This window comes from Chelonia mydas, chromosome 3, assembly GCF_015237465.2.
Source record: "Chelonia mydas isolate rCheMyd1 chromosome 3, rCheMyd1.pri.v2, whole genome shotgun sequence".
NCBI lineage: Eukaryota > Metazoa > Chordata > Testudines > Cheloniidae > Chelonia > Chelonia mydas.
Window position 1 is genome coordinate 54,470,007 of NC_057851.1, and position 23,528 is coordinate 54,493,534.

Below are 23,528 nucleotides of genomic sequence, written 5' to 3' on the forward strand. Positions count from 1 at the left end.
ATTCCAGGCAAAAATTGCCCATCTCTAGTTTTATAGTCTATACACACTGTGGTATATCTACATTGCAATCATGGGGTTTGATTGCAGCTCATGTGGATATTCCTGAGGTAGCTTTAATCTAGCTATCTTGGGAACCAATAGCAGTGATACCATGGCAGCATGGCTTCACTGACACTGAAGATAGCCAGATTACCCAAGATAGCTGGATTAAAGCTAGTTCGGTATGGCTATGCTGCAATCACACCCTGTGTCTCATACTTATTCTGAGAAGCAGCCCTGTGAGGAACAGCAATTACCAGTTTTGCTATGTCTGATTTCAAGTTGTGTGTGTAATGTACAATTACCCAACAGGAAGTAAAACAAAACATTATCTATTTCACCTCATACTTGATCTGCTCTTCCATGCAGGCCATGCACTAAGCATATTTTAGCATATCATCAGTGATACATAATACTTCCATTAACAGTTTCATCACTGTCAGCATTATGTGTGGTCAGCACTAGGCATATTAAGATCTGTTGCAGAGCTTCATCTCAGCTGTATGTACAAATCCTCACATCTGAGTGAATGTCTGCTTGGTGACTGCATGCTAAACATATTCAGAAAGCTCCTAAACACCATAATCCAAGCTGGTTTTATGATGGGGAATGAAAGTGACACCAATCCAAGGCCTAGGACTTGCTATATTCTGTCTTGGATCAGCATTAATAAGCATCAATTGACTGAGGGAACATAATCACCTTTAAAATCCACTCTCTCATAAACCATCAGGGCTAGTAATGCGATGTCATAGGAAATCTAGGATTTGCAGCTGTATGAAAACATCTATTCCTAGTTACAGAAAGATCATGAGCTAATGGACCTTAAAATTATTTCACTCTACAGCATCCTTTCCCACCCCCATGAATTCAGAAGTTTTTTAGCAGCTCTATCTTGAGAGCACCAACAGCAGTACCTAGTGCTTCAGACTATATGAAAACTGTTGGCAAAAAACAGCTTTCAAATGGTACAGGCCTGAGACCCTCCTTATTTGATAACACTAGGGCTTCTCTGTGCTGTTCTGTTGGCATTAAGCAGCCTTAAATGGTGGATCCAGTCACTCAAGGATTTCACAGATGCAGGGGAATCCTCAGGTAGCAGAGACTGTAGTGGCTTCTAACACCATCCCCAGCCTCTGGCATAGACGGCATAGTAAAGAAGTTGCTGCCAGGGAACCTGGTTGTCCTGGCAACCTCTGCTGCCATAATGGCCCCTGGGAGCTGTTGGCAGTAGTTGTAAATTAGAGCTACTACAAAGGGTGCTCTAGCTTTTGCCTGGGACTGGACCCCGTCAGAATGGCATCAAGCACAAAAGTGTCTTATCATCATCTTTGCAATCCCTCGCTGAGACTTGCACGAAGTGATCTTTTTTCTAGTAGTGTTGATGGTAGAAGGCACTAAGGCTAGCAGACATGTACATCACAGCAGAACTGGAGGGCGATGGGGAGAGCAAGGTTATGACGATTTAAGATGTGTGGTTCTAGTATGAAAAGTGACACTTGTTAAAATAGCATGGGGTGGGGGGGGTGTCTGTGTTTACTGTGCCCCGTGAATAAAAGATGTATTACTCCTTTGCTGGTTGGGAACTGAAGCACAGAGTGCATGCCCTAGGTCACAAAAAAAGGTCTCTGTGGCAAAGCTATGAGTAGATCTCTTACACCTAGAGTATCAGTTCAGTGCCTCAACATCAACATCAGCTGGGCTGAATCCTGCTTCCATTAAAGTCATTGACAAGTTTCCTATTAACTCCAATGGGAGCAGGACCTGACTACTGTAAAACATATAGGTTATTTCATATGATGTAAGCACAAGTTGCACAGCCTCTTTTCCCTGCAGAGATAAACAAGATGTGAGGACTTTCAGATTACTCATTAAGATAAGCAAGACTGATAAATTTTCTTTTGAGGCACTCTACAGTCATAGACTGTAGTGGTTAGTTAAGCTTACTTAGTGTATCTAACTTATCTATCATTGCTACAAAACAAGTCTTAAGTAATGCTGGACAAAACTATCTCCATTTAATTCACAATAACATTCTTATAACCAAAGCAAAAGAAGGAAACAAAGGCCTACTGGTAGCTAAGTAGATCTTGGATGGAGCCGAGAGACGACTGGAACCAAACTTCACACAAGAGTGTAAGACGCTTCAGCTTTTCCCTCCTCTTTTAATTAACACAGTTCTTTAAGAGGCAAATTTAAAGATACTCAATATACTAAGAATATCCTTGAAGTCTTTAAACCATGATTAGAGGACTTCAATAGCTCAGACATACGTGAGAGGTTTATTGCAGGAGTAGGTGGGTGAGATTCTGTGGTCTGCATTGTGGAGGAAGTCAGACTAGATGATCATAATGGTCCCTTCTGACCTTAATATCTATGAGTCTAAAATATATACTAAGAAAAGTTTGCTTTATGTTGAAGTTACTAACACTGGCACAGTTACTTCTGGCTTTTAAGGGAGCATTACATTTAAGCTTTTCAAATTGGAATTTTTTGCATGAATAATTGTTCATATTGTACTTGATGTTCCAAGCAAGTTCATATGTGATCCACCAGAGGATAATTTTTATATGTGTCCAGCTGGACTCAAACACCTAGGATATGCAATATGAATGGGCCCTTGCCTTATTTCCAATGTAACATTTCATTGGTAATCATGACTGAAATCCATAGTATTTATTATTTTGCTTTCCTTCCAAGACCTCAAAGTACAAGATTCTGTCAGAGACCTTTCAGGAGCTCTAAATTCACAAATGCCAAAAGTTAGAACCATCTGTGATTAAATTTACTGTAATAAATAAAATTTGACTTCTGCACATAGGCATCATCAACAGTCTTAGTGAAACAATGCTCTCTCCTTTTATCATTAGGAATGTTTACACTTAAAGTCAATAGAAGACTTCTTTTCTGGGATATGACAACTAAGCCACCATTCCACCTCCACTACCACCCTTCCCTCACTCGCAGCTGACATTTTTATAGGGAAAACATCCCATAAACATCCCATGTTTTTCTTATATTCCATTTGTGAACCTCCAAGGTCAGATGGCAATATTTAAACCAACAATTCCACCCAAGGACTCTCAAGCATTTTTTCTGCCCACAGGTATCTCCTTTATCATCAAAGCTGGTTGTTGGGTAATTTCCCAGCTGGGTTTACATAATCAAATATGGACCCACAAATAAGGGTACTGGTTCATTGACTTCTGAAGCCACTTACACCTGCAATGTAAGTATTGTAAATTTTCCCACTTATCCTAAATTTAGGCATTAGGAAATATTGTAACAAACAATTTCTAATCACGCCCAGCACTATTGTATAACAAATGAGAATAATTCTGTGATAGATGGTACAATGGATTGACAGAAGCAAGGTGTTTTGGGTTATCTCAGGAATGTGGGCCAGTGATAAAAGCTAGTCACTGCAGCCTAAGGCATTCTACAAGTGAAGTTGCTGCAATAGCTATAGAGATTGCCTCTTTATGGACCACTGAATGACTTCACTAGCCTTTGGATCAGGCCCTATATGCTTTTATGGGGGGGAAGTTTTACAATAGGTTGATGGACTGGGAAGAAGCTTCAGTGTTTGAAGGCAAGTGGAGATGAACTGGAGAAAAGGAAGTAGGATTTTGCCTTTGAGAGCGATCCCTACAAGGAATCGGTGATCTGCAGATATCATAATTCATGCAGCATTCAGTCAGATAAAAGCCCGTCAGTTAATGCTTTAAACTGAGGGCCTGCAGAAGGTGAAACTGCTGGAAGACCCTGATTACCAAACTGTCAAGTGTCTCACAGTTTGTCAAATCTGTGAAGTGTTGCTAAAAGAGGCACTAGACAGCGAGGAGGCCTGTCTTTTCAATAAGCATGAGTGACAACTGAGATAAGCAGCAATATTAATTGAAATGCCTTTTTCTAGGACAAATGTATCCCAGTATTATGGTGAGACAGAAACCAAAGTGCTTGGGTCTAGAGGCTTTTTTAAGGCTACTGGCAAATCTGAGTTTCAAAGGAATCAAATTTGAGGGCCAGTATTGCCCAGTGGAGCACTGAACTAGGACACAGGAGGTGCTTTCTATTCCTAGCTCTACCACTATCCTCCTGACGCTCTTGTGCCTCGGTTTCCCCATCTGTAAACTGGGGATGATGATACAAAAAGTGTTACAGTGTAACCCACAAAATACATTCACATCACAGAGAATGGTGACAGCTGAATCTACATTATACTTGGAGTAGTCACTTATAGTTATTTTTATAATACCACATGCATTAGGATATCCTACATGCTCATTCAATAACTTTAGTCCAGCAGCAGGTGCTTGAGGAAACAAGACTTACAATTTAAATCGTGCTTGTCAATACTGATCAGTCCCATGTCTCTACATTGACTGACTCTTATTTTTAAAAGTTGAACATAGTGCTTTAGCTTATACTCTTTCGACTGAAACTTACCTTCTGTCTGTGTCACTTGCCCTCTGGGTTGTACTCTTCTTTGGACTCTGGCCTGCCAACCCTTCTCCCTCCCCATATTTCTTCTGATCTCTGCTTTAGCCAAGGGCAAAGACTTTATCATTTTAAATTTAGAAGAAGCTGAAGAAGGCATTGTTTCTCCCAAATCCAATATCCTGCTGGCATGATCTCAATCCTGATGGAGAGCAGACTGCTTTCTGGAGCAGAGCAGTGACACTTGCTGAAGCCAGGACAGAAGGAAATATTTCACTGGGGTCGGGGAGTAACCCTTGAGCTGCCGCCAAGAAATTCTTCATAATGCAGCAGAATCCCAAGACTGCACATCTCCCATCATGACAGCTGGGGCTGCATAAACAAGACTCCCATTTCAGCTTTACTAAATATAAAATTAAATATACAACGTCTGAGGGGTTGTGATGAAGTGAGGAGAGTGGAGCAGGGGAGGCAGCACTCAGTACACGTGTTTTTATTGTAAAATGTACCTGAAACACAAACTCAAACCTATTGGCAGACACCCAGAACAGGAAGTGAAATTCAAGTCAATCTAACTTTAAATTCATTTCAAAATAAATTTTTTCCAAACCATGATCGAACAAAAAGCCATAAGTAGGTGTCCACATGTGCATTCTAGGGGTGTGGTCAATGATGGAAAAAGGAAGGGATGGGGTATTTGTTCAATACCCTTAGTGAGATCCTGACAAAACCTTAACTTCCTGTTTTTTTTAAAAAAAGTTCAAACTCCACAACCACGAGGGCTCGAAAGTGAACCCTAAAGGCTCAGAAAACAGTAGAAAAAAAAAGTCTTGTGATTTTTGGGAGCCTTATTCATTTTAGAACACGAGAGCAGGGGTTCTCAACCTTTTACGTTCTGAGGACCTCAACGTGCTAGAAAAACTCCAGGGCCCAGTGGGGAGGGAACTCGGGGCTCCGGGCCAGGGTGAGAATCCTGAGCATACACGTAGTTTGACTTCTATTTTGGGGGGGAAGAGAAGGGCGGGTGGGGCTCTGGCCAGCTTTGCACAGCTGGGTCCAGGGATGGAGCGCCACCTCCATCCCTGACTCACCTCAGAAGGCCACCCACCCATCCATCTGGCGCTGTGTGCCGGTGGCTATTCCCCGAGGGCTGTGCTGGGCCTGGAGCTGTCCGGGCAGCTCTGACCAGCTGTGTGAGCAGTGCAAGGGGGCTGGGAGATGAGGAGCAGCCACAACCCCGGGCACCAGCAGCAGACGGGGGAATGACACAGCTGCCTGCTCCATGGCATCCCCAGCCAGAGGAGCAGCTGCCATGCACTACCTGGCTCCAGGTTCCTACCTAGGACCTGGCCAGAGGGCGGGGCCTGAAGTGGGCAGGGGGAGAGGAGAGGATGGGTGGAGCTGCCCCCAGGATTGTCCCACTTTGGGTTGAGAACCGCTGCACTAGAGTTATGGCTACACTAGTGTAGCCAGACAGCCAGCCCCCCCCCCCAGACCAGCATTGCTGGAAACACACGGGAGCCAAAACAACAGGGCACTCAACATAAATTCCAGCACAGCCTTTGAAGCTGTGAGAAGCACAGGTGTGCTGTGACAATGTGCCTCTGGGAACATATACAACGATTAGGCTCACAGCAGGCAGAGGCCCTGTGACAGACATGGCTCTTAGCCCTTACTAAAACAGCATGATGCACACACACCAACATCCTAGGTGGGAAAATATTTACCCTGATAAAAGAAGTGTCCAGTAGTCGAAACTTATTGTTTCTCCCTTGCAAGTGTGAACTACTCTTGCGAGAGCTGGCGTCACCCTGACAGACCAGCCCCAATTTAGCATAGAAAGGAGAAAGAGAATAAAGGAGTACAGAGGTATAAGTAGGGGACCTACAGCACCATGATTTTTGAGTGCTTTTCACTATCTATCTGCTGGTCAGATAAGTGACAGCCTCCCAAGGCTTCTGCAGCTAAGAGGGTCCCTAAGCCTTGTCCCTTATTCGTCTTTCCGCGGAATTGAGTGACCGATCCTGGCTTGGCACCGCTGGAATCGAGAGATGCAAGGAGGGTAAGAAGCACCCACACCTGATCTCCTATCTTTAGTGTACACATATTTTGAAATAGAGCTCTATACTTTGTTTTCTTTCTTTGGGATTGTGGCTTCAGTTTTGTAACTTGTTTGTGTGTGTAACATCTCTACATTTAAATAAGTAGGCACTAGCAATTTTTGTAACCACATGATTAGAATCTAGTTTAATAAATTTTGGTAACCATTGTGCATAAGCCTGACTTGTTTCTCTGGTTTACTGTAAAGCAGCCAACACAATTAAAGAACCTCAGCCGTTTTGGCTAGAAAGCCTGGCCATTAGGTGAGAGTACTAAGAGCCTAGCGTTGAGTTGTGCCGCCTCCACGGGGCAAACTCTTGGGGCACCTGTCAGTCAATCCTGGCTGCCCGCTGCGAAGGAGCTCTGAGCTCTAGCAGTTAAAGTCACGGGTGTGGAGAGGCTCTTAGTGCTGCCATTGGGGCACCTGTCAGTCAGTGTTGACTGCCCGCTGCGAAGGAGCTCTGAGCTCTAGCAGTTAAAGTCACGGGTGGTTAGGACCTTGGGGCATCCGTCAGCCTAGCCCGGGCTGCCCGCCGCGAAGGGACAGTGCGTCCTAGCGGTTAAAGTCACGGATGGTATAAAACGGGCATAGCTGGCACCTCACCAAACATCCCTGGCCATCGGCTAACAACTAGTACTTTTAATTTTCATTATACTTATAAGCAAAAAGTAATAAACTACTGTCTTGGAGCCATTCTATTAAAAAAACAACCACCATTTAAACGAAACAAACAAAAAACCACATCAGATTGTAAGTGCCATACTGTTTTAATTGCTACCACTCAGCACTCTCTCATACCAGCAATGCCACAGAAGCAGATTAAGAACACATCCCTCCTTTCTCATTAAAATTTCACATCACTACATAATTCCATTACTTGTATACTGACACCAGAATGTAAGATACAAAATGCAAGTTTTCTGAAGTACAGTAAATATGATTAGAGCAGAGACATTTGAACTTGCAATACTCTCCATTCTCTTCCCTCCAGCTGCTTTCCAAGGCAGAGAGAGTAAACAGCCTTCTCCCAGCTTCCTTACTTTCCACAGCTGAGAGTGTAGGATGTTTACAGTACCTGCCACTCAGAGCTCTCAAGAATGAATCACAAATCAGCTGGCCAAGTACAGACTTCATAACTAAAACTGCAGGAAATACACAGACATCGTCAATGGAGGAAAAACATCCAGTACATTTTTATACCACAAAATTCTTACACTTGTTTTAAAATTCAAGATTTGTCCTTCTTTCTTGGTGCATGACAGGGGAGGAATAATAGAGGAAAGTTCATAAGAACATTTAGCTTGGCATCTCCAGAGGATATCCACCATCAGTTTGACAGTTGTGTTTCAAGACTTCATGCCAGCTCAACTTCTGACGAGGCAGTGCCTGCAGACAGAAGATATTTCACCATTTTAATTAGAGTGCAGAGAAGCATGTTAACAAAAGGAAAATACAGAACACAATATGCTGTCCAAACAAGATTCAAAGTTTTTAATTAATAGTAACAAGAAAAAAGAAAAAGACCTAGAGTGATGGGTTAGAGGAATGTGGAAAACAACTTTATCTACTAGAAATAGCCACCCAGTCAGTCTAAGTACTCAATCTACCTGCCAGGAAGCAGGATGGGAAAAATATATAGCGTTAAGTGTTGTTTGCTTTTAAGGCCTGTAGTACACCTATGAAGTTGCAGAACAGGCCATACTACATTATTTGTAATGTTTTATTTCTGGAAGCACCCACTGTGTGCTAGATGATGTAAACATAAAGGAGTATTCATTCATACTCATAACACTGCTACTGCCAAAGAGACACAATATGGGGAATTTTATGGATTAAGATTAACCGAGCCGCAGAAGAGAAAATTTAGCCTGTTGCTGAAGAGGCAAGAGAGGGCTTTACAATACTCTGCTTAATCAACAGAAGTTTTGAACTCACTCCAGGACTGGTTCTGGTACTGTTCTAATCAAGCTGTTCACTTGTACCATAGAATATTGGATGAAATCTGAAGTATCATCATAAGGTCGTAAACTAAGTTTTATTTGGACTAGAGTTTACCATTCATGCATAACTCCTATATCATCAATTGCATCACTTTTGAAAAAACAGGCCAGTTATTTAGAAGTCTGATTCTTCCACTCATTTTTAGAACTCTTGACCCTAGTTAAGATAGAGGTGACTAGATCATCCAGAGAGAGAGAAAGTGGCTGATACTTTGGCATATGTAGAAGGGTCACAAAATTGTGCAAGTCTGAAAAGTTCAAAGGGACGTGAACATTTAGTTCACGTCCAACATTCAGCCTGCCACAGGGCCAGGTGAACTGCCTCTAGATGGGCTTAGGTGCCACACTTGCAGCCAGCTGGCAAACGTGAAGGTACGTAAAGAATTAAAAGGTTTACTGCTCATCTCAAGCTCTCCGTGAGGAGTAAATCATCTCTAATGAGCAACTAATAATACAAATGCAACTTTTATATTTTGCACTCACAGGATATGTCAATGCCTAAAAATTTCATTTTAATTGTTTAATAGGGTCAGGGGTTGGGTGCCCGTCAGAGACACTCGGTGAAAAGAATCTGGGAAGCCAACCTTTTGGGAGTGCCAGCCAACCTTTTAAGAGGCAGGATGGTCTAGTGCTGGAGCAGATACAAGTTAAATGAGAAAATAAATAGACATAAGCTCAGAAAAGGGAAAGAAGAAAGAGTAAAATGTGTAATCGATTACTAGTTAAAAAGAGGAGAATTTTCTCGGAATTAAACTGCCAGTATGTTTGTCAGAAACCACACTTCTATTAAACGGAGAAAGAAAGAAGTCAGGAAATTCAGCTGAAGATTCCCATGGTAGTTTAAACACAACCCTTTTGTCGATACACCTCTGATGGGGTTTCATTATAACTTTAGAGGAAAACATTGTTAGTTCTTCCAAGGGCTCTGACCAAACAAAGAAAAAACCCAAAGTCATCAGATTACGTATCATAACATAACCTTGATAGATACAGCCTTACAGTTCAGTTATGAATACTTTTACATATTCATTGTGAATAGGGCTGTCAAGCGATTAAAAAAATTAATCACGATTAATTGCACTGTTAAACAATAATAGAATATCATTTATATAAATATTTTGGATGTTTTCCACATTTTCAAATATATTGATTTCAATTACAACACAGAATACAAAGTGTACTGTGCTCACTTTATATTTATTTTTATTATAAATATTTGCACTATAAAAAATAAACTGCATTTTTCAGTTCACATAATACAAGTACTGTAGCGCAATCTCTATCATGAAAGTTGAACTTACTAATGTAGAATTATGTACAAAAAATAACTCCATTCAAAAATAAAACATAAAACTTTAGAGCCTATGAGTCCACTCAGTCCTACTTCTTGTTCAGCCAATCGCTCAAACAAGTTTGTTTATATTTGCAAGAGATAATGCTGCCTGCTTCTTGTTTACAATGTCACCTGAAAGTGAGAACAGGTGCTAAAGATTCATATGTCCCTTCAGCCTGAACCACCATTCCAAAGGACATGCGTCCATGCTGATGATGGGCTCTGCTCGATAACTATCCAAAGCAGTGCAGACCAATGCATGTTCATTTTCATCATCTGAGTCAGATGCCACCAGCAGAAGGTTGATTTTCTCTTTTGATGATTCGGATTCTGTAGATTCTGAATGGGAGTGTTGCTCTTTTAAGACTTCTGAAAGCATGCTCCACACCCTGTCCCTCTTAGATTTTGGAAGGCACTTCAGATTCTTAAATCTTGGATAGAGTACTGTAGCTATCTTTAGAAATCTCAGATTGGTTCCTTCTTTGTGTTGTCAAATCTGCAGTGAAAGTGTTCTTAAAACGAACAACATGCTGGGTCATCATCCGAGGCTGCTATAACAGGATATATGGCAGGATGTGGGTAAAACACACAGCAGGAGACATTCAATTCTGTACACTTTGTATTCTGCATTGTAACTGAAATCAATATATTTGAAAATGTAGAAAAACATCCAAAATATTTAACAAACATCAATTAGTATTCTATTGTTTAACAGTGTGATTAATCACAATTAATTTTTTTAATCTCCATTAATTTTTTGAGTTAATTGCGTGAGTTAACTGCCATTAATTGACAGCCCTAATTGTGAATTCTATGTGGAGAATAGTTTTCAAAGTTGGGTGCCTAAAGTTAGGCATATTCTGGCTACCTTATAGCATCCTATCAGAAACTTATTAATCTATTATTTATATTACAGTAGCACTTAGAGGCCCCAGTTGTGATCACTATCAAACTGCACACACATAACGAGTGACATTCCATTTCAAAGAGCTTACAATCAACACAAGTGACAAGAGACAACAGGTAGAGGACAGGGTAGCAGTGAAATGATTGCACTGAGCACATATTTTGTATTTTTATTACTTTTCTATCTATTTACCACATCTCCCTTCAGCCTTCATTCTTATTTATATTAGCATAGGAGTTGATTGAGATGGATGGCAAGGGAATGGGTACCCTATTGGAAAAGGCACCTATTACTACATGTAGGGTATGTCATTAATTTTGGTTTTATTATAATCAGTGTTTACCCCGGCATATCAGATATTTTATCTAATACCTACGAAAATGGAGGTAGTGTTTGTGAGCTGGGGGGGGGCGGGGAATAGGAGAAATAATAGAGATTATATCAGCCCTCCTAATTGAAGTAGCATGACTACCATTTGTTAGACAGATTTGCAAAATGAAGGTGTATGTTGGCTCCCCATGAACTACTAGATGTCCAGGTAGCAGCAGTAGCGAAGGGTATTTCTCCCCCATCTGTCTGGTAAGAATACTGCAACCTTTCCTTTTAGATGCAGAGTTCATCACTATTATTCACAACAATCTCACCCCGATGTACGATTACTGCAGTGGATGCTACCTAGGGCTGCACACCTTTAAGCCCTACCTGAAATTTTAGAGATTGCAGATGTTGCTTATAAGTGCTGTGCCACACTATAGTACCATGCTCTGCGATACGCACACTTTCATTTGGCTTCAGAGTGATTTTGAAGGTGTTGCTTTTGACCTATAGAGCCCTTAAGGGTGATGGCTCCAGCTAGTAGAGAGACTGTCTCATAACTTACAAAAATACAACACAGTTGGAATCAGCTGGGACACCTGAACCAACAGTCCTCATTTTAACTGGAAAGGAAGGGTGGCAGGCCATTTTCAGTGGAGAGTCCTCTATTTTGGAGCTTAATTCCACCTCCACTGTCAGAAAAAGATCCAGATTCCCAGAAATGCCCATTTATTCTTTCAGCTTTTCACCAATTGGTGTACAAGTGAGAAATAAAGGAGAATTTATAGTATCTTGGAATTCTGGATATCAATGCACCAGAATGTGGTATAGACTTTTGTTTTAAAATGTAAATAATGGACAAGTTTTCTAGAGGTAGGAAGATGCATTTTTAAGTCACACTAATGTGCTTCTGGAAGAGTCAAAAAATCCACAGTATTTTCCAGATAGAATGCAGGGGGAGGGAGGAGATTAAGGGCAGATTTATTAATCTACATCTTGGAGCCTCACATGCTAAAACTGTGGATTGGCAGAGTATCTGTGTGCTTTTATGGGGGAGGGAGCAGAGATCTTAAGGTGGAATGGAGGTCCAGGACCTTCAAAAAGGTCACTATCCAAGCCAATTTATGTTGTTTGAATTCAGTGTTTTACTTCACTATACCCTCTGCAGTGTTATCCAGGATGCCTCAATGCCCAGCATGACAACATGGTGAACTCCAAGAGCAGCAGAATCACAGTAGGTAGGAATTCCTAGCACTGACACAGCTGGACCTGCTGGGGTTAAATTGGGGCAGCAACTGTATAGGACTACAGCTTAGAAGAAGAAATTAAGGTCTGGGGAAGTGGGGAGGGGAGGGGGTAAAGGTAGGCTGCTGGAAGAAAATCTTGTTTCTCAATACTTAAAGTAGCACAGTACTGGTGGGCCTGAGCCTGGGTTAGCCCCAAACTGTCTGTTCTCATTACGTTTACCCTTCCATTCACCCCACCAACCCACTATCAGTCACTAGATTTGAATCAAAGAGAAAGACTACAGAGTGATTTGAAGAAAGCAGAAAGCAAAACCAAATTAAAAAAAAAAAAATCAGTGAACCATGGCCATCCGGCACAGACCCCAATTTGCAAGATACAGACAGCCTGTATCTAAAGAGACTGTGGTCTTTTCATGAGCTTTTATTCCACATTAAGCACTAAAGAGAAGCATTTCAAAGAAATTCTAGTCTCTAGTTCTTCCTCTTTTAGGCAACTTAAGTCACCACAAAAATCTAAAGTTAGGAGCGCACTTACACAATGTTTTCACAATTCTGTTGCATGTTCGTATATTTAATAACCCAACACTTAGTATATTAATGCACACAGCAGTTTTTCCTAATCTTTGGAACAAACTGCGTCCTGATAGTGGGAGTTTAAATCAAGTATCTGAGGGACTTTAGGCCTGAGCTTGCAAACATGGGGACAACTGCATATTACACAAGTACATACACACCTGAAATATGCGACATTCTCACAACTATTTGAGATCACAGTTCATTTACATGCTCCCTTACACTCTCTGTTGTACCTCACTGACACTTCTGCTTCCTTCGCACTCCACCATTCAAATGAAAAGGGGAGGCACTGAATCATTTGGATAGCCTGGCAGAGGCAGCACTAGTTAGACTTTAAGCTCCCGCATGCTGTATTTTATGAATGGGAAAGCTCCCAATTAAAATCTGTGACGTTGACAGCTTGCCCACTTTCAAGGCCCACCCTGAAAAAACTCACCTCTGCCATAGGCATATGGACGGTAGAGTAGAATAGAGGCAAGTGATCACCTCCATCAGGCAGATTCAGTGCTGTATCCCTCCCCAAGACATTTTGAGGTCCGCCGGGAGAGCGAAGACCAGCAGTTTCAAGGAAACCTTGAAGTATTTAAAATCTGTTCCCTGCTCTAAGGAGTCCCTCGGGGAGATGGCATTACCTTAGTCCTGACACACTCCTAACATCCAGGTAGATGTTTCCAAACACCTTGCTAGAACCACTAGATCAATGGTGTGGCTTGGAGCATGGTGAGGGTCTCTGGGAGCTTATGAATAAGAGTGCAGATTTGGAGTTGTGCACGGGCACAGAGAAAATGGCAGGTGCTGTTAGGGATGGGTGTGGGTGAGGTGTACACCCAGTGGTATATGACCACACCCTCAGAGGCACTTTTAAGGCTTTTGGGCTGGGTGGGAAGCACGACCGTAACTGCATTTCCTCTTTTTCTTCTAATGCCTTTATTGTGTGGCTGAGTGGTTTTTTTGGTCCTCAGATACATCTGCTTTTGGCTGCCAGCTTCTGGAAGGGTGTATGGCATTGCTAAGCAACCCTAATTCCCCATTAACAGAGGCTTTTGTTACTGAGCTGCTTTTTTTTTTTTTTTTTTTTTTTTAATAATGAGAAAGTGGTAGTACTGAGGAAGGTATGACCAGGAGGCATCCTGGGCTGGGGGCATGATGTGGCTTCCTGGTCACATCTCACCACCCACCAGCTCCTGCTCCTGACCCCTCCACATTCTGGGCAGGAGTGGAAGGATCAAGCTAAGGAGTGAACCTGGTAGCTGACCGAGTAAGGAGTGTATCTGCCAGGTGGAGGCAGCATCAGTGAAGAGCTGCTGAGTTTTTGCTTCATATCAGGACCTAGTGGGGGGCAGGGAGCTGTGCACACCCCTTGGCTCCTGAACTGGTTATGAGGAAGGCCAGAATCTCTTTCCCTGATTAGGGAAGGAGCTCAGGGCTTCTTCTACTTCTGTGGGGAGGGGGTGAAGGGGAAATGGAAGCTCCAGAATGCCTCACGGGTCTCCAAAGCCCTGTGAGGCACTCCCAGGAAGCTGTGCACCCACCTTCTGGAGGCATACAGATGTATGAATTACCCCCAGAGATCTCCTTGCCCAACCCAGTATCACAGTCTACCTGCGGAATGGACCCAGACTGACTTAACTACACTGTGTAACCATCATGAAATCAACATGGTTATTCTCTGTTCCACACATGAATCCCCAGAACTGCATGCCAATGGCATGCATCAGTCATTTTAAAAACAGGACATTTTGGAGTTGGGCCTGTAGGAAACCTTTGACCAAGTAATCCTAAATTTGCAGCACAAACTAGTTCATACCCTAAACTGGCATACTCATTTTCAGGCCAGTTTCACTAAGTTTGTGGATTTTACAGCACTTAAAAAAAAAAAGGCTCCAAACATAAAACACCTCTTAATACTAACTGCTGCGAGGGCCACTCGGTAAGACAAACTTATGAAACAAAGGTTCAGCAGATGGTTTTACAAGCTTGTGTGAAAGGAACAGCTATAGTTAGGTTTTACACAAACACTCTGAATTAACTTTGCAGGAGTCTGACGGAGGGAAGGACAGCTAGCAGAAGAGCCAAACGGTTTCTTGGCTCAGTGAAGGACAGAGCAAGAGCTGAAAATGTATGAAGTTATTTTCCATCTTTGAGTGGAACAACCTGTTTTAAGGATTAGTAAACTGGCTGCCACCAGGTGTCAGTACAACCTAAAAAATTGCTATTTGTCGCCCCTGTAACTGGTTAGTAAGGCTTTTTACCTATTTCTTAGCATGCACAAACAGGCAGTCATATAATAGGTTTGGCACAAGTCAGGAGTCAAGGATCAATTAGAAAGTTAAACTCTTGGAGGATAAGTGATTCCTCAAGGTCTGCACTTCAATACCATGTGAAAATGATTTGCGCATTTTCTAGATGTTGAAGGGATTTTTTTTTTTTAAACAAAGCTAGTTAAATGTCTCAAGTTTCATCCCATCCTCCTCCTCCACCATTATCGAAGGCATCACGAATCAGCATTTGGGCTCACTTCTGGGTAAATTATCCTCTTCTCCCCAACACTGGTTATCATTGATCTCTTCACTATGACAACCTATTACACTCTTCATCCCCTGTTCCCCTCCCCCTACCCCCAAAGCCCCAAATGTTTTTTGCAGCAACTCTTCTTTCACAAATACCCCCTGAAGCTCCTCAGACTATACTGTTACTTGCCTGCGGGTGTTTACAAAGATAACTAAATATAGCTTCCCTCTGAAAGGAGCATTGCATTATTCAGATGGGCACATACTAACTGTTGTAGCAGCTCTGTTTCCCACATGCCCTTGGTTTTCCAGAAGAGTTGCAGGAAATGGCTTGACAGGTCTTTCTGGTTAAGATAATATCAGCATACTTGGAAAGTTCTAGTAGCAGAGCTTAGCTTTGGTTAATTCACTCAAATGGGCATCCAACCATTCTATACAACTATCATTACAATTCAGCCAGGCAGACCGCAGAAAAATATTTTGCTGCATATAGTCTAATTTCAGTAGTTTCTCATGGCTCTTATCTTACAACCTAAAATAATTATACTCAGTTTGTTTCACAGGGCACTTGCAAAGATTATATGGCCTATCTAGAACCTTAATGTACACATTAAAAAACCAAAACGCTTAATCTATAGTTAGTTGGTCAGTTTTGGCAAGAATTTGCAGATTCAGTGGTTCACACTGTGTGTGTGGGCTTGTTTGTTTGTTATAAATAGAAAATCATCCTCAAAAGCAAAAGTATGAGTTAAGAGAACACTAGAATAGTACACACCAAATAAAGAGAACTGGTCAGTGACCCAAAAATACAGGCTAAAGGTTTCTAGCTGAACTAGAGCAAAGCCTAGCATGTAAGGTGTTTATCAATTTCAGATAAAAAGTGTCATTTACAATGTCAAACAATATTCACGTAATCGAAGTGGCAGATACTGTATGTTAACATATGGTTTATTTAATGACCCAAGAATGAGCGTCATGAACTTTTGAGTTCTAACCATGGCTCCGATATCACAGTGATAGTAGCCATATAAAGAACTAGATTAGCTAGAGCTCGGACACTGACTTGCTGACTTCCCCAGGGCTATACACTTATCTTCTCTTATCATGTGTAAAAAAGGTAATACTTAAGGTAGTGATATTGTGAGAATTCATTTGTGTTGGTAAAGGACTTGGAAAATGAAAAGCATTAATGACTTATCAATGTCAAGGCTAGATTTTGTATAAGTAGGAAAGAGGTCTCTTTGGACAAATGATTTAGTTTCATATTTAGGGCTGTGCTAAAGCCAAGAGTTTCAGTGCACTGGAGTTTCAAATATATCTCATTGGTGTATTTATTGTGCATATTTTCATGACTCCTAAGTTTTGCCTTACTTTTTTTGGGGGGGCAACATAGATAGAACCTATAAACCAAACCATATAAATACAGAGGAATTCAGTCTGGAGCATCTCTACCGTCTAAAATGAGGTAAAAGAAACACTGGTGGATCAAAGTGGATCCTCCTACTTCAGAAACAGGAGTGGGAGAGAAATTAGAAGAAGGGGCAAATGACCATCACCCAGAAGATTCCATGGTTGTTCAATCTCACCTTGTCGTACCATTCTCTAGAGGAGAAGATGGGACTAACAGCACCCCAGGAGCCTGATGAAAGAGAGGAACCCAGCCAGGCTGGGCCAAATGTACCCCAAACTGAAACTCAGTAGCTCCAAGTGTTCACTGATGTTCAGATAATTTGCAGGCTGTTATGCTGCCACAACCAAGGCTAAGTGCCCTGTTCACAGAATGGGAATAACTAAGCTAATGCTTGTATTAAGTGTCTGAGCATGCCTAGCACTAACGAGATGTTCTCAAAAGAGTCCGTCCAAGGTGCTTGCTCACAAAGTTAGGAAGGAAGACAGAATTTCTATTGACAAACGCAACTGAATGCTTATTAAAGATGGTAAAAGGTTCACAAGGGACTTTCACCTTGTTTGGGGATTAACTGTGAAACTTTTGCACATCTCTATTTCTTATTATGCCATAGAACTGTTAATCTTGGTCATGTTTACCTAGGTTAACTCGTGTTCTGAGATTGCAAACTGGAATTGCTGGTTCTTCAGTCTTGTTCCTAAATGAACAAGGACCCTTGAAACTCAAGTTTCCCCCCCTCTCTAAACTAACTTTTCTTTGAGGATCTCAAATTTGTCATATCCAAACACTTGTGTCTACCATATGTCCTCTACGAACATTTAGTACTACAGGTCCTGCCCACCCCTTTTAAAAAAATCTGAAATGGCTTTTGATGCATTCAAAATATGTAACAAAAATAAACTCTTCAAAGTTTAAGCATTCCTTCTGCATACTGAGAGAGTCGAGGTGCTCATCATGCAACTTCAGTCTGTCAAACCTCTCTTCAGAAAGTACTAACAACATTACTAGTATCTAAAGTATGTGAATCAAAAGGCAGTAATGGAATAGTTAACGTGCAGTCCACTTTTTTTGCTGTATAGACTATTCTGTATCGTTGAGCTCAAAGATCTTTTATTAGACAGTAATAAAGGAATTCTAGCTTCTATAAAATGTAAATGGCAAAGCTTATTTAAAAAGAAAACAAAAACAACCTGCTGAAGACCTTGCATCAATAACAGAATTAGTTCTGACTTGTTTAGTCTAAGAATTTAAAATGGCATCTTTTCTTTTAAGATTGGCAAAAACCTGTAGCATTCCAAGCTTACGCTACAGACAACAGCATTGCAAACCTGAATGCACCAAGATGTTTTGAGGCAGGTTGTGGTGATGTAAATCAAATGTTTCAGGCCAGACAAAACTCTGAATAAACTGACAGGTGAGCAAAGAAAAAGAGATTTTTTCAAGCATTTAAACAAAACAAGTGCATTAGCTATTTAATAACAGGTCATATGTGCAAGTTTATAGCTACTCAATTTTATTTCTTAAAATAACTTTAGCAGTTTACCTTTAAATCAAAATTCACCTTCTTGGAAGGATTAGGCCAGTTATTCCCACCTTTCTCCTTACCATCTAGCCCCCACCCTCAGATCCTTCTAACATGGTACTACACCCACTAACCAAACTAGCGAGGCTATTGAATGAATGCCATTTGCCAGAGTCCAGCCTATAAAGCCTTGTTGTGTGGTTGCACTTCAACATTGCACTACTTGTGTGACGGAACAGCTGGGGAGTGATGTCAGGGATGCATCTTTTTCCCACTGACCTAGTTCTTCTAGATAAAGATGCACTCAAGAAAGGGACACTGTCAGCTAGAAATCTCATCCGTTAAAAAAGTTACAAATAGATTCAAATACACCTGTTTCCAGTCCCTGTGTTGCTTCCTGAAAGACTCTAATAGGACAAAGTGAAATGGACTATAAACAAAGTACTATCAAAGATACAAAGCAAACAAGATAAAAAAATACAGAAGTATTTACCTAATATTTCATTTATAAGATCATATGTTTAACAATTATAGGTAAAACATTTTAAAACAGGAGCAATTTTTAAGTTGGTAGAGTCACTTTAATAAAAGGTTTGAAACTGCACTTTGAAGGAAAGATTATTTAACATTATTTTATCACTGCTTTGGACTTGTAAGAGTTTCATTTTAGTGATAAGCTAAGCAAAAGTGTTTCTGTTCTAAATTGCTACTGAAAAACTTCAGGCTTCCAAACAAGCAAGATCTAATAAGCAACAAATACAGAACTTTTTTGGAAATTTCAAACTTGAAATTTCGAGAAAGTTTTACAGATACATCATTTTAACTCTTAGCAATTTGTAAACAATCTTCAAAAAATAAATTCTCCAGTACATACTCTTATCCCCATTATCCCATTTTATCTGACCCCTCTCAATGTAAAAGGTTTAGGTGAATACTCTAGTTCTGGTTTTGGCATGCATGCAGGGACAGTACTTTTCACAACCCAGTCTGTTTTAACAGCATTATACCTAATTTAACATTACATTTAATCAAATTCCATTTTTTTTTTTTAGTTTTCTCACTCCTTCACCAAATTAGCAGATTAGTGCTGAAGCAGGCAAAGAACATGTGGCTTCTCCCACTCATTAACATCAGATACATTGTGGCAAGATTCCAAGTCCTTTTTTCCCCTGTAGAGAATACAGCTTCTGTAGATGTGAACAATCTTGAGCAAGAGCTTATACTCATCAGCTCATTTCCTCTGTTGGAAGGGAGTCTCCCAACTAATTCTCTGCACAAACAGAGCCATGGAGCCAGCTCATATATACTCTGTTTACAGAGACAGCAATATCACTGATATGACAGTTTCAGAGAACTGATACGTCATAACAAGGGACTTGTAGCAAAGAAAGTCACCACTAAAGAGTATACCACACATTAGATCAAAGATGTATATACTTTAGTTACTTAAATAAATAGCCTATATAAAATATATATCTTCTTGATTCTGGTAGTGTTTATTTAAGTAGAGAAATTTAAAAAGTCCTGATTTGGCTCCAGTTCTGCCTCCCTGCCCTCACCCTCCCTTTTCCTCCTGCCTGCTTTTGAACACACACACACACACACACACACACACACAATAGAAAAAGCCCACATGATGGCAACATAAAACAAGGGGGAATTTTTTGAAATGAGACCAGGACACTTAATATTTTCATGGATTGAAAGTTCTGGCAGTGGGAGGCAGGAGTAACTGAAATATTTAATAAAATACTGTGTCAGTTATAATTCTTCCTACATATGCTTTGGCAATTCTATTTGTTTAATTAGCAATCAACCCTCCACCATCTAGTGAACTGCTAAAGATTGGTTTATTTATGTTAAGGAAATGAAACAATACAGTAGTTCACATCATGATAGTATATGCTGTACCCCAAGCTTAGGCAAATAAATAAATAAATAAAATTATAATCCTAGAATAGGACACTTCAATTTAACTCTTTCAGTGCTGCAAAATTTACTTCAATAGCAACTTTTGAAAAAGCCAGTCCAATGGTCAACTCTTAAAGCTAGGTGCTGTTTTAATCATGTGGCTACTGAACTGAATCCAAGACATTCATTAGTGGTAGAAAGTTATCAACTCATATTTTGATTGCATACAATAAGTTGGTCTAGTATTTTTAGCAGGTGTGTGTTACACTGTAATTCTATTTGTCATCTTCTCCAGCATGACATCTAGACAGCATGCAGGAAAGAACCATCAGTCATGGACAATATAAATTCCCAGCTTCACCCAAGAAGCTGAAAGAAAGAAACAAAGCGTTAACTATTGAAGATAAGAGCAGACAGGGACAGGCTCTGGCACAAAGAATTTTGTGAGCCAATGCCGTGGCAATGGAAGCAGCCAAATAAATAAATAAATCATGTCTCCTCCACCATATTAATTGCTAAAATCACATCTTGCTGTACTATTCTGGACTATGAGTCATCTTGTTAAAATGGAATGATTCCATTCACCTCCAGAATCTGGCATGTCCCACTAAAACCATTAACTGAGCTACTTCTCAGCTAAGTAACCTGCAGCCAAGACAGCCTTTTAAGACATCAAATACCATACAATGGATTTAGACCTGATAATACATCTTCGTCTCTCAGTTTGGTCCATTTCACATCATCAGAACATCTCAGAAGCACTGCAGGACAATCAAACAACTAACTGCAACTCTGTTTCATGCTCTTCCTGGCTAGAACTGAGAGCATCCAGCTAGTATTCAGAAGTCATTACTTGATGCAACTAGCCTATCCAGCTACTTCACTGTATTAACCTCTGGAGCAAGCAAAGAAGCCTGCCAAGGGTTGTAGGGATGCAGACAGGTACTTCCTTTATGGAGGATTTTTTGATCAGTGCTGCAGTTCCAGAACTGGGCTGTATCAAAGGGTCAACAATACATTAATTTAAAGCCACTATACTGGCGTACAAATTGAAGGGGGCATTGACAGAAGGTGTCAATAGCAAGTCTGTAGACTAAGTGGAGTTTCCACAGTAGACTTCTCATCTTTGTTTCTATTCTGCCCCCTCCCTTTCCCCTCCACTCCCAATCCCATCCTCCTTTTCCTCTTAGTGAATCTAATAAGAGAGAAAAGGAAAAAGAAAGCTGCAATTTGTTGGAACAGAAGATTGAGGACTCCATCTCTCTAGCTTTAATGAGCGAGAAAAATAACCCCAAGATAAAGGGTAGGGAATGGATATTTAGAGTCTCCCATGACTGACACTTTTGCCTCTTGGTAGGACAGGGCTACACCATGCTTCATTGAAATTACTGGAAACTAGGATAAGAGGACATACAATAAATAAGCAGTCACCAAAATTAGCACCATTGTTAGCAGAGGCCAAGACTCAAATCCAAGAGGCACAGTAGCTTACCTATACTCTCCCTCCACCACGCAGAAAATCCTGTCCAGCTGCTGCTCATTCTGAAGATAGAGAATTTTGTTCTCCAGAGCTGCTGAAGTGAGACCTTTCATAAGCATGACAACAGCTTTAAAACAAAAAAGTAGCAATTTGTTTTCATATAGTATTTAGAGGTAAACTTCAGGGCTGAAATGACTATTAAATCAGGTTCAGAAAGATGTTCATAATCCACAAAGCGACCTCTGAGGTGGCCTTTAACACAAAAAGTGATCTAACTTTTCAAAAGTTCTTTGATTCACCGCCTCTCTAACACAACCATATAATCCCCATTGTTCAGTGAAGATCTCCCACAAGCTATCATTTTAGGATATCAAATGTCAGAAGGTTTACAACCAACATTTTTTCAGTTTGCCCTTCGCATGACATACATAGGGATCCAACTCTGTTACCACCTCAAGTAATGATCCCCTGGATCAAGAAGTGTCAAACAGTATACAAAACACAAGCCAGGCTTTTGGAAGACTTCGCCATAGGATATTCAACAAGCACTCCAATCAACTGTCAACAAAAACAAAACAACTATATCTATACACATTGGCTGCCTTTGCTGTGGACAGTCTGTCCACTCCAACAGGCTTCCCATACCAACTCAACCCTAAACATGAAAGATTGCCAACTGCCCTCTCAGAAAAAAGAAAGGAAAGTTATTCACACCAAAGCAAGGACGAGAAACTAGAGCAACATATCAGGGTATAAGGCCAGCTATTTTTGTCTCTGAACCTGTTATTCCTCCATAAGAGTTAGTAAAATGCAAATTTCAGTCTAATCACAGAGACGATTTACATTATACTGATACAAGGCTATGAGATTTATATCTTTAGACAACCTTTTCAGTAAGTGAATACAATTCAAGATTGGTACAATGTGTTTTCTAGAATACGATGTCACAGCCTGATATGGTGCATGATCACATTAGCACATACTATTTCTGCTCATACACTGCAATATCAAATATTAAAAAAAGGGGGCTATTTAGAAATTGTGGTTAATAAAATAAGTTTAAAAAGCAAAAATGCTTGCATCTTTTAAAATGAAAGAAATATTCACTGTATTCACACATTAGAAGCTAAACTATATAATCCCATTAGCAGCTGCTGAATCTCATTAAGGACACTAGAAGCAAAGATACTTCACCAATGAAAACAGACAGTAGACAATCTATTTACAGATCCAGTTAGAGTGCTTGCTTGTTTTACAGCTTTCATGGAAAAGAAAGCATCTCTGTGTGCAATCACCTTATCCGGTAATTCAACACATCTAACAAGTGTAGTCTGCCATCTGTTTAGAAAGGTTTTCTTCTGTAAAAGAAACCCTTAAAATTTAGTGCAGAACAGTAGTTACAATAGTTCTAAATGTCAAATTGCGTGCTAAGTATCTGTACGAGGACTTTAAGTACCAAATACCATACCCACAATCACGAACCTTTCAAAAATAGTACATTTTAATTCAATTTAATCAGTACATCTAGCACTGAAGCCAATGGGAGCTGCAGACACTCAGCACCATCTGAAAGCCATGGGTGAGGATGGGAGTGGAGCACACAAAAGGATTAGACACTTTTGAAAGTTATGGCATTAGCTATTTTTGCAATATTAACCAAGGAGTCTATGGTGGAAAACATTCTAATCAGTGTAACCAGGATAAATGGAACAAGAGCCCCATAAAATAGTGGCTTGAAA

The 23,528-nt window shown here is 40.5% G+C and overlaps 2 long non-coding RNA genes across 6 annotated transcripts in view; one reads left to right on the forward strand and one right to left on the reverse strand.

Moving 5' to 3' along the window:
• Positions 1 to 7,325: 7,325 nt before the first annotated feature.
• The window catches only part of LOC114022052, a 51,858-nt gene continuing 35,655 nt past the window's right edge, over positions 7,326 to 23,528 (reverse strand). For 2 of the 5 annotated variants that reach the window (XR_005224610.2, XR_005224611.2), the window contains exon 5: positions 7,326 to 7,966. This is a non-coding gene — a long non-coding RNA (uncharacterized LOC114022052). Of the gene's footprint in view, positions 7,967 to 19,736; positions 20,679 to 21,801; positions 21,917 to 23,528 lie in introns of those variants that run through there. The other 3 variants (XR_003566323.3, XR_006289444.1, XR_005224612.2) reach the window with 3 other exon arrangements.
• LOC122464973 lies at positions 10,123 to 16,906 on the forward strand. The gene is made up of 3 exons (XR_006289445.1): positions 10,123 to 10,523; positions 10,842 to 10,847; positions 16,895 to 16,906. It is a non-coding gene; the product is annotated as an uncharacterized LOC122464973 (long non-coding RNA).